General features: G+C 40.2%; 1 long non-coding RNA gene across 1 annotated transcript; it reads left to right on the forward strand.

The window, feature by feature from the left end:
• Positions 1-125: 125 nt before the first annotated feature.
• Positions 126-7218, forward strand: LOC121659365. Its single transcript, XR_006014298.1, has 2 exons — positions 126-237; positions 5566-7218. It is a non-coding gene; the product is annotated as an uncharacterized LOC121659365 (long non-coding RNA).
• Positions 7219-9702: the final 2484 nt, after the last annotated feature.

Raw genomic sequence — 9702 nt, forward strand, 5'->3', positions numbered from 1 at the left:
GAAGTCCCTTCAAATAAATACCTACCTTTATTCCCTCACTCCTGTCTAGTCTCTGTTTTTAGGTGGCCTCTCAAGGCATCAACAGAATGTATATACTTCTTATCATGTTTAAATTCTTTCAGAAATGTTCAGAAGAATGAAGTACCTGGAAAATCACTTAGATTTTCTGACATTCAGACTCTTGCATCTCAGTACTGCTTATGACGAAGATGCTCACTAGTCGAGACTTCCTCTCAGGTAAAAGGCTTGTTCAGTATAATCTGTGGAGATATAAGACCTTACCTGTAACTTCTTCAGTTTGGAAGTGAAGAAGCAGATTACCACACCCAAGCTGCAAGTCTGCAGATGGTACTGAAAATCACTTTTTTCAAGATGGAAATGAACTACAGAACTGGGATACTGTTTGGGGGAAAAGAACATCATTTCCTGCGGTATACAGAATTTGGGTGGCATCTTTTGTGAAATATCTAACATTACAATTTGATGTCAAGAAGTGGCTGAACAGCTGCCAGGGCATGAATATGTCTGTAAACAAACGAGAAAAACTGGTGGATATTTAGTGAACAGAGTTATGTGTATTGCAGCTGTGCCATCTTCCTGTTGCGAAAAAAAAATTCAGCAAACAGTATTTTATTAGGATTAAACATTCTTATTTGCTTTCCCTACTGCTTTATGTTAGGAATTAGAACTTTATTTTTAAAATTCCAATATAGGGAAGAAATAACAGTAATGAGGTTAGATTTGATAATTTCATATAAATGATGAACAGGATCCCACATGCATTTGAAATAAAAATGATTGAAATTCATTCTAGTTGTCTCCCATTAATCTTAATTGTAATTCTCTATTTCACTTTCATAAGTTGCTAAATTTTAGGAAACTGTGTTATTATTCTAATATACTTGATTGGTTTTTAATTCATGAAGTTTTTCTGAGTTCTGCATGTGGAAAGGAATGTGAACACTGCCATTTTCTATATGGGTGTTTATAGGCCAAGCAGCATTACTGTGATTCAAAGCAGCCAGAGAAAATGCAGCAAGTTCTGCTAAAGAGCAGAATTCTGTACCTGGGATAAATTTGATGGAAGACTTTTGTTTGTAGTACAACTTTTAAAACAAAAATAGATCTTTCTGTCCACAAAGAACAGGGTACTGGTAAAACAAACTGACTATGTGGCACATGCATTGCTTCAGAAAGCTGTGCTCAATTTTTTAATGTCCAGAAGGAAGGCTTGGCATTTGTAAAACAGAACTTGGAAGGACAAAAATCTCACCCTTTCTGCTTTCACTGACTTCAAGGAGAATCAAGTGTTCTCCACACCTTGCAGGACTGAATCCTTTGTAAACTTGCTCATGATTAATAAATGTTATGAATATCTATTAAATGTTACAGTAGGTTGATAACACCCAGCCGTATCACTCATTTATTAAAAGAAACTGTTCAGTCAAAGTCTGAACAGGGGGGCGAGAGAGCAACTCAGCTGCAGTTAGATTGATGATACTTCTAAAAATTGTCCAAGCATGTGTGCAAGAACCTGTCAAAGTGTGAGTTTAATAAATGAGAAAGTGAAGGACAGGTAACTTTCCCAATATACAAAAGATGTGCACATGCACAGGCATGTTTCATTTATTCCGTGCTTCCTAGCAGGTAAACAACACAGAGAGAGAGTCTGTTTGCCATTTTTGAGCTAGATTGTCTGGAAAAGAAATTTGCCAAGTCAGTTATTACTGGGGTTATAGCGGCATGCTGCATGGCATCACTGAAGTCTGCTTTCACATCAGCAGATTTCCACCAAACTCAGTGTAGTGGTTCTGGCCTGTCACTCCAAGAACCTACTCTGGTCTTCTGGGCAGCATAGGCCACAGCAGGATTTGCCCCTGGGAGGACAGGTGGCTTCTGAAGAGAGAGAGGATGGTGAAGCGAGGGTGAGGAAGTAGGGGGAGATGCAGACCAGAGACTGGAGAGCAGCCAGCCTGTGGAGTTGCTGCTCCAGGCAATCTCACCCTTCCTCCACAGCAACAGCATCAGTCCTGATTTTATGGGAAATTTGCACTTTTCAGAGCCTATTGCCCAAGTTAATTGCTGATTTTGCCTTTTTCTTCTGGGAGCTGTCCCTGTTTACACCAGAACTGGTAAGGTACCATAGCACTATAAAATTCTCAAAGGCAACAGGATATGTTAGGCATCAAAGCATTTTCCTCCCAGCTGATAGCTTGGAGTTGTTTGTGGTGAATATTTGGTAAACCAGAGGATTAATACGTTTTGAAAAAGAACGTGCCTAATACAGGGATTGAAAACTATCTTTAGCTCCTTGCCTGATGTGGAACCATCATCTTAGCTCCAGGCTTTGATCATGTAAGTCTCTGAGAGCAAAATAAAAAGCACTTGGAAACAGCACTCAAGCAGAAAAGGACTGTCAGCTGAGCAGTCCTTAGTGCCTGAGCACTCCATAAAGACTCTTTTCTGTGCAGTCATCTGCTTTCATTTCTCCCTCATAGCTATAGAAGCTATTCCATTTGTAATTACAAAAAGGGGTTTGACATAGCCCACATTTCTAATAAACTGCTACAATGCTTCTTTTATCAGCTAGTTTTTTTAACTGCTAACCTCTTGTTTCACGACATAATTCATACGTAACACTCCTGATAGGTTGCTGAGTAAATGTCTGGGAGTACTACCTCCTCTGTATTCCAAATTGTCATTTTGACGTTATTAGTGATTCTGTGGTTGCAGCTAGGGCATCTTTGTATAGTAAGTGGGCTACGGGTTTTCTATGGTAAAATGTTGTATTTCTAGACCTTAGGGATCCAGGATTTTTTTGGAATAAAATTGCAAAGGCTAAGTGACCTTTCTTTGCTTTAATGTCTGTTTTTGACACCAGGGTTGATATGTGGTTTCTGATTTAGTATGATATGTTAGGTGGCTGACTGGAGTTGCTACCCTCCAGATGTTTGTGATTACCTGTGTTCTGGTGTGTGTACAATAAGAAAGTGTCGTGGAAGCTGGCTGGTTAACCTTGGTATTTACTGCCCGTTAAAAGGGGAAGGATGCTGTCAGGGCCATAAGAGCACCCAAATGCCTCTATTGCCATTATCACCCATGCATGCTCTGACCATGCATAAAGAGTTCCATTTCAGTACAGGTCCCCACTCCTGACTGACAAATATTGAGGGTTGCTCAGAGCCTTTCTGTCTTGACTTCCTGATGGGATTTTCTGGAGGGACCCCAGACCTATGCTCCAGTCAGGTCCCCATCACTGCCTCCCCCTGTTCCCAAAATGTCTCCCTGCATAGACCCCAGGTCTGACTCATTCACCTTGTCCAATGGTCCCTGGCTGGTTGATGGCTGCCACAGTCACCGGGCTCCCTCTTCTCAGATGTGGTAGGTCAGAACCCTGGTAGAAGACGACACTGGCTGTTCCATGTCCCCTCAACTCCTGGGGGCTCCTCTTCCCTCAGGAAGAGCTCCAATCCCCTGTAGGCAGTATTTTCTGCCTCAGTTGGCTCAGGCAGCTGGTCATTATATAATGACCTCTTTGAATTGCCTGTCCCAAGTCTTATTGGCAGGAGCAGGAGCCTTTGATGATTTGATAAATCCAAAATAGATGAGGGTCACTTCATGGTCATGGTCAGGTTGCCTAGAAACATCTGCTTCATCTAATGGCATTTGGTGCCTTCTATGGGAAGGTGGATTTGTTGGGGCATGTGACGTATTTAAGGAGTGTGAGTCATCAACATCTGAAAGGACTTTAGTGCCCTCATGTTGTGTGCTTGGCATTGGCAGTAAATGTAAGTGAAGACAGTATGCTGAGCCACACTGGAAACATTCACACCATTGTGCCTGTAGAAGCACTGGACTATCTCAGCAATCACTTCTCATGGCTCAGTTTGTCCCTTTGAGAGTGAGGAATAATAGCTTATTATCAAGTTCTGTGAGATATGAATAATGTGCAATTCTTGCCTGTTAACTCCTCCTGAAATTGCACTGTGATTTCTGCTGCACACTGCTGCAAGGTAAATTGAATGTGTTTCTGGGAAAGGGAAAACAACCCCAAACCAAACCAACAGCCCTCAAGCAAACAAAAAGAACTGTTTAATAATTTTCCTTGATGGAAGAGACACATGGATGGGAAAAGTTAACCAGTCAGGGAAAATAATATCAGCAGTAAAGAACAGTAATCAGTGTGAAATAATCACCACAGTATCTGAGTGCTTGTTCCAAGTCCAAAATTCTGCATCAAGCCCCAGCCTCCTCCTGTCAGGATAGAGGTCACAGTGTGCCACTTTCTGTCATCTTGGCATTAACTGCTTGAGTCAAAAAATGTAGTGAGAAACAAAATGTCCGAATCTGGGGTATGTGCCATTTGTAAAGGAAGTATCCTATTCAGAAAGATTACTCCTATTCATGAAAGATTTAAGCCAATGTTAGATAGATTTTTAGTGTAGGTTACATAGGACGCTGTACAATATAGTTTTCTCCAATAAACTGAACAAACTTTGCATTCATCAATATGGGTTTCTTGGCATGCAAGTGGTATTCAGGAGCACACAAGGGAGGGGAACGGTGGGCCAGAATAGAGGTGAAGAATGAGAGGAAGTTGGCACTGACACAAATGATACCAAAAATGCTGATTTAGTAAGGAAAAATGTAAATCATTTTTAGTGTCTTTAGAAGAACTGTGCCCAAGTTAAAGTTGCCTTGAAGGCAGATGACCCAGCCTGACATTGCTTTGGCAGCAGAATGCGAAGGGTGTGCATGCAGACATGAAATGTCCTTTGATGAGCAGTGCTCACCAACAGCCTTTCTGACACTGGCAGCAACACCAGTACCTTTGAAGACCCAGGTATTTTTTCTGTCTCTGGACAAAGAGAGTCAGGTATAATTTGTTAACTGTGAAGAAAAATGGATGTAATTTTCCATATATGGGTGTATTTATCCCCTCATTTCTTCACAACCAGCTAAACCTAGCACTAACTCTAAGCATATAAATGGTTCAAATCTTGGGGTTTTTTACCTGAGACAGAGACAAACACAAAACTGTAGCTTTGAAATAATTATAGTCTCTTTGGGACTGAACCAGCAAATAGTTACCACTTCAAAATACTGAGTTGATCATAAAGTGACATCTCTGTTGGGGTGCTATTGAGCACAGGAGCTGTCTAAACCTTCTAGGGCATACAAGCCCACATCATGTAGAGCCTCCCCTGCTCCTAACCCTCCTCTGCCTCTTCCGCTCCTAACCCTCCTCTGCCTCTCCCCAACCCCGGTGTGGGCAGGAAAAGCCCTCATTTCTGCACCATGATACAAGGCCATTATGCTTGGCAGATGGGTACTTATCAATTCTGGTACTTCTTGTTCTCACTTGGCTCTATTCTTTTGGTCTTCTTTATTTTACAACAGGGAACAGTGACTTTTTATACAGCAGAGCCCTTTATATGTCTTTTGAAACTTGGCAGTCCTGTGGGGTGCATCACTGTATAAATGTGTATGAGTTTCTGCACATCTGGGGTGTATTCAGGTAGCAGAGAACTTTTTTTTTTTCTTGCAATTCTGCTTCCCACACAGCGCTGCAGTACCTCTCCATCTTCTCAAGTCAGATGTGAGTGCTAAGAGGACACTGTGGCATCGTGCTACAGGTGTGAAGAGTGCCTGTACTGCTGGGGGAACAGGGGCTGTCCGTCTGGTTGAGCTGCGACTGGAAGCTTTACCCTTGTCACATTCTTTTGTTACATTCCTACTTTTAAATGCAGCATTTTTCCATGTTAAATGCTCCAAGGGATTGTTGGGCCCAAGCATGTTAATTATGGGCCTGAACTTGGACTCAAACTAGAAGGATTTTAGTCCCAGTTTAAACTGAACTAAGACTGGATTGAAAATGTGCTGGTTCAGCTCATACCTGCAGGCTGCTTCAATTTCTACAATCCCTGTCCCACTACACATGCTCAAATCTCCAGAGTCTGGAAAGCAGCTGCCAGTGTTGGATGGGTCAGTTATATTCTGCAAGAGCAGTTCCAGCCTGAAGAGCTTTAATTTCTCCTGGTGCTCTTTTGTGCAGCTCAGATGCTTTATGAACTATCATCACCATCCACAACCATGGGAGCAGGAGAATTAGAAATGGGCTTTTTACAGAGGCTACCTGTGTCCTGCTGGGAGAGTGGCCAAAGTTCAAGGTAGCAGAGATTGCCTTGCTCGGGGTGTGTGTGTGGGAACTGCTCTGAATCTCTGCAGGCTGCTGTGGAGGTGAAGCCTGGGACTTGCAGCAGATGTTCTGAAAGGCAGGACTTTGGTTTGATTTCATATTACAAGAATTAGAGGTGTTTTCTTCACTAATTCAGAAAAATCAACACTGCAAGTTTACCTGTGAGCAAAGAGCTCCCAAGAGATGCTTAAGCCTGCTACTTGCTGATGTACTGTTTTGCCTTTTGGATCTACCCTTTGCAGTCCCTTCATGTGCTCCATTCTGGGTGAAACTGACCCTTAAAGAGGGAGCCTGAGGTCCACACATAACTTGCCTCTTTATTTAACCTTGTGCTGACCAGTTACTCAGGAATAAATTGAATCCCTCCTGAATTCTGCTTTCCAATATGTATATTTTAAAAAACCCAAATGAACTGAGACCTTTTCTGTTTTGCAGAAACTTTAATAACATTTCATAGCCTCTAAATTCTTGGCTCAAAAGTCTGTTTTCTTTCTGAAGACTTCTGACTTTTAATAATAAAGGAACTGCCTGCCCCGAGCAGAGAAATACAAGAGCACTTTTTTTTTTGGTTATTCTTCAAAAAAGGGTATCTTAAAAAAAAGGTTAATAGCTTGTGACCTGGGTATATCAACAGGGAAGCTTACTAGTATCATTTATTTTGTCCTAGATGGAAACTATTTATTTATTTATCTTTATCCTTCAAAAGGGAAATTTGTAGAACCTGCTTGGAGATTTAGGGAGATGTTCATTGCTTCATTGCCAATTTAACATTACTGTTTAATGTACACAGTATGTGGGCTTCTCTTCCGTGTTTTGCAATAGATGTAGAGTAAGAGTCATAATATATCACTTTCACAAGCAATTTAGCACAGCATAAGGGAGGAAATGTAGCTGTACTGTCTTGCTACTTATTTTCTAATAAAATTCTAATAGATTTTAGGTTAATGACACAGAAGATGACATTTATATCCCTTTTTTTTTTTTTTTTTTAATCTGCAGCACAATGAAGCAGGAAGTTATAAAACCAGATGATAAGATAATGCACTCCTTGCTTGTGCACAATAAAGTACCGTTATGAAGTGCTGGTTTGCCTTTGACACTTAACTGAAGTCTCTCTGTAAGACAGTACCTGGCAGGCCAGAGTCAGTAAGGCTGGTTAGGCTTTCCTTCACTGACATTGATTTGCTCCTCACTTGAAAGATGATCTGCTTTAATTCTCCCCCACCATGCCAAGAATTATCAGACTTTTTTAAGAAAGAAGGCAGGGAAAACAACAATATTTTTTTTCCTATGGTTAATAAAGGAAGATTAAAAAGACTCCCCTGTTGATAAGATCTAACCATTTATGTTCCTGTGTGATGAAAGGTGAATACTTATTTAAGATTTGTTTAGTATTTTGTCATCTATAATGAATCTAAAGGGCACAACAATTTGTCTTAACATTCTATAATGCAATGGAGCTCATTTTAACAAATAACTATATAAATAACACATTTACTAAGCCCCTTGGTTGACTGATCTTGTGTTTGAGCTGTAAAACATTTTTAATTGATAACAGACTGAATCTGAAATAACAGAATGGATTCTTTCTGTACAGAAAAAGAAAAAAAAAGTGTAAGGCACTTGTAGCTGTCTACCTATGTTTCTGTAAATCTTGCTGTGCATCTATGTAGGGTCTCATTTCATGTTTCTCAAAGTAACTAGGAATATTATGGCTGATTACTTTGAACATGGCTCTGGACAATATCTACTTTCAAGTTCTTCAGAATTTAAATGAAGCAAACATCATAATATTTCTTTGTAATATCATAATGTTCTTTGATTTCTAGAGGCAGAAAGAAGGATCATTGTTTTCTTATAATTTTTTTACTACTAGCCAATCCTGCCATTTGATAGAAAAGATTGTCATCTCTGTACAAGAGAAGTAAAAGAATATTGTGGCTGGATTTGAAGTTTATAGAATCATGCAACCTATCAACAAAGTTGTGAGACCTTAGTGCTATCATCCATGACTTTCTTTTTAGTTTTCAATGGATATGTTTCGGTTCAGTATATGTGATCTGTAATCAGGCTTTTACCTGGTATTGTGAGTTGGCTCATTTTTGAACAAGAAGCAATAAATCAATAAGAAAATGAGAATACAGCATAGGAATATGCCCAGTGGAAGGACCACTCAAGCTTCCCATACAACTGTATCAAATCATCTCTATTCTGAGCTGTGCCTACCCATGAATTAATGTGCAAGTAGAAGATCTGAGTTTTAGTTTCTGGTGTGGAGGATATGCTTTCTGCAGCAGCTCAGGTTGACTGCACTGGAGTCTAGAAGGACAGAACACAGGTGCCAGGCTATCACTGGTACCTTTTCCCTTCCAAGGCAAGCCCTGAACAACTGAAAAAGGCACTGTTCATATGCCAGTGAGTTTACTCAAGTAAAACAGTGTGATTGTCATGGGTGGAGTGGGAGCTTCAGACAAAATTTATTAGAGAAGTCCTCCCATTGAGTCATGAGGTGCAGAAAGGACCTCCTTGCTTTTGTAACTCCTCTCAGAGAGGAGCCTTGGTGTGACGGGATCCAATCTTAGCCCCAGGCTCAGCCAACAGGTTATGTCCAAGGGATTATACAGGTGCAATTGAGCCTTTATAAAACTTTGTCCTGGAGGATTAAGGATGGCCGCTCAGATATATTTATATAAATAAAATGAAATATTTATTTGAGTTGATTAAAAAAAATTATAATGATCAGACAAAAAAAGAACTTAATCAGAATTATTTACTATGCAGTATGGATTGCTATAACTACTAGTATAGTGCTATTTTTGAAGCAATATTGAAGCAGTTATATTAAAGCAATTATATTGAAGCAATTATATAAAACTAGAAAAAACAATTATTAATGGTTGTGGGCAAATCTCTTTCTTTCAGCCTCAAGAAGTAACCTTGAGGGGCATCCCCACTCAAGGCAAGGCCCTTACACCTTAGGGATGTATGCTTGAAGACCTCACCATGCAGAAGTGGGACTGGTCTTTTATGGTATACAGTGATGGACTGTCAGTCATACACATTTTTAAGGTTATGTTTTTCAGATTTACTCAGCAAAAAAATGCTTTGTGCTGAAAAAAGTATTAGCAGCTGTTTGGTTTTTTCTGCCCAACACTTCTGACTCTCACTTTTGTATCAGTGCTTATATTCCTTGCTGGCCCCAGCCTCAGGGAGCATGTCTTACATATCCTTGTGGTGGAGTCTGATGGCTCGGTCAAACTGATCTCAGCATTCACCAACACTAAAATCAGCAGACCCTCCTTGCTCCAACAAACAGCAAACTCTCCCTGCTCAAGCCATCAACCTGTAAAAAATACAAGTTTTGAGCTGCTACAGCGTTCTTACTTAGCTGGACATATCTGAACAAAATCTAGTACTTTTACTTAAATGCATCTGGCTTTGGGCAAGACTTGAGTATTTTTCAAGAGTGCTATACTGAAATAATTCAGCAACATTCATGTTGG

Source organism: Corvus kubaryi, unplaced genomic scaffold (genome assembly GCF_017639235.1).
Source record: "Corvus kubaryi isolate FWS band 111438036 unplaced genomic scaffold, C.kubaryi_AGA036_p1.0 split3-73, whole genome shotgun sequence".
Taxonomy (NCBI): Eukaryota; Metazoa; Chordata; class Aves; order Passeriformes; family Corvidae; genus Corvus; species Corvus kubaryi.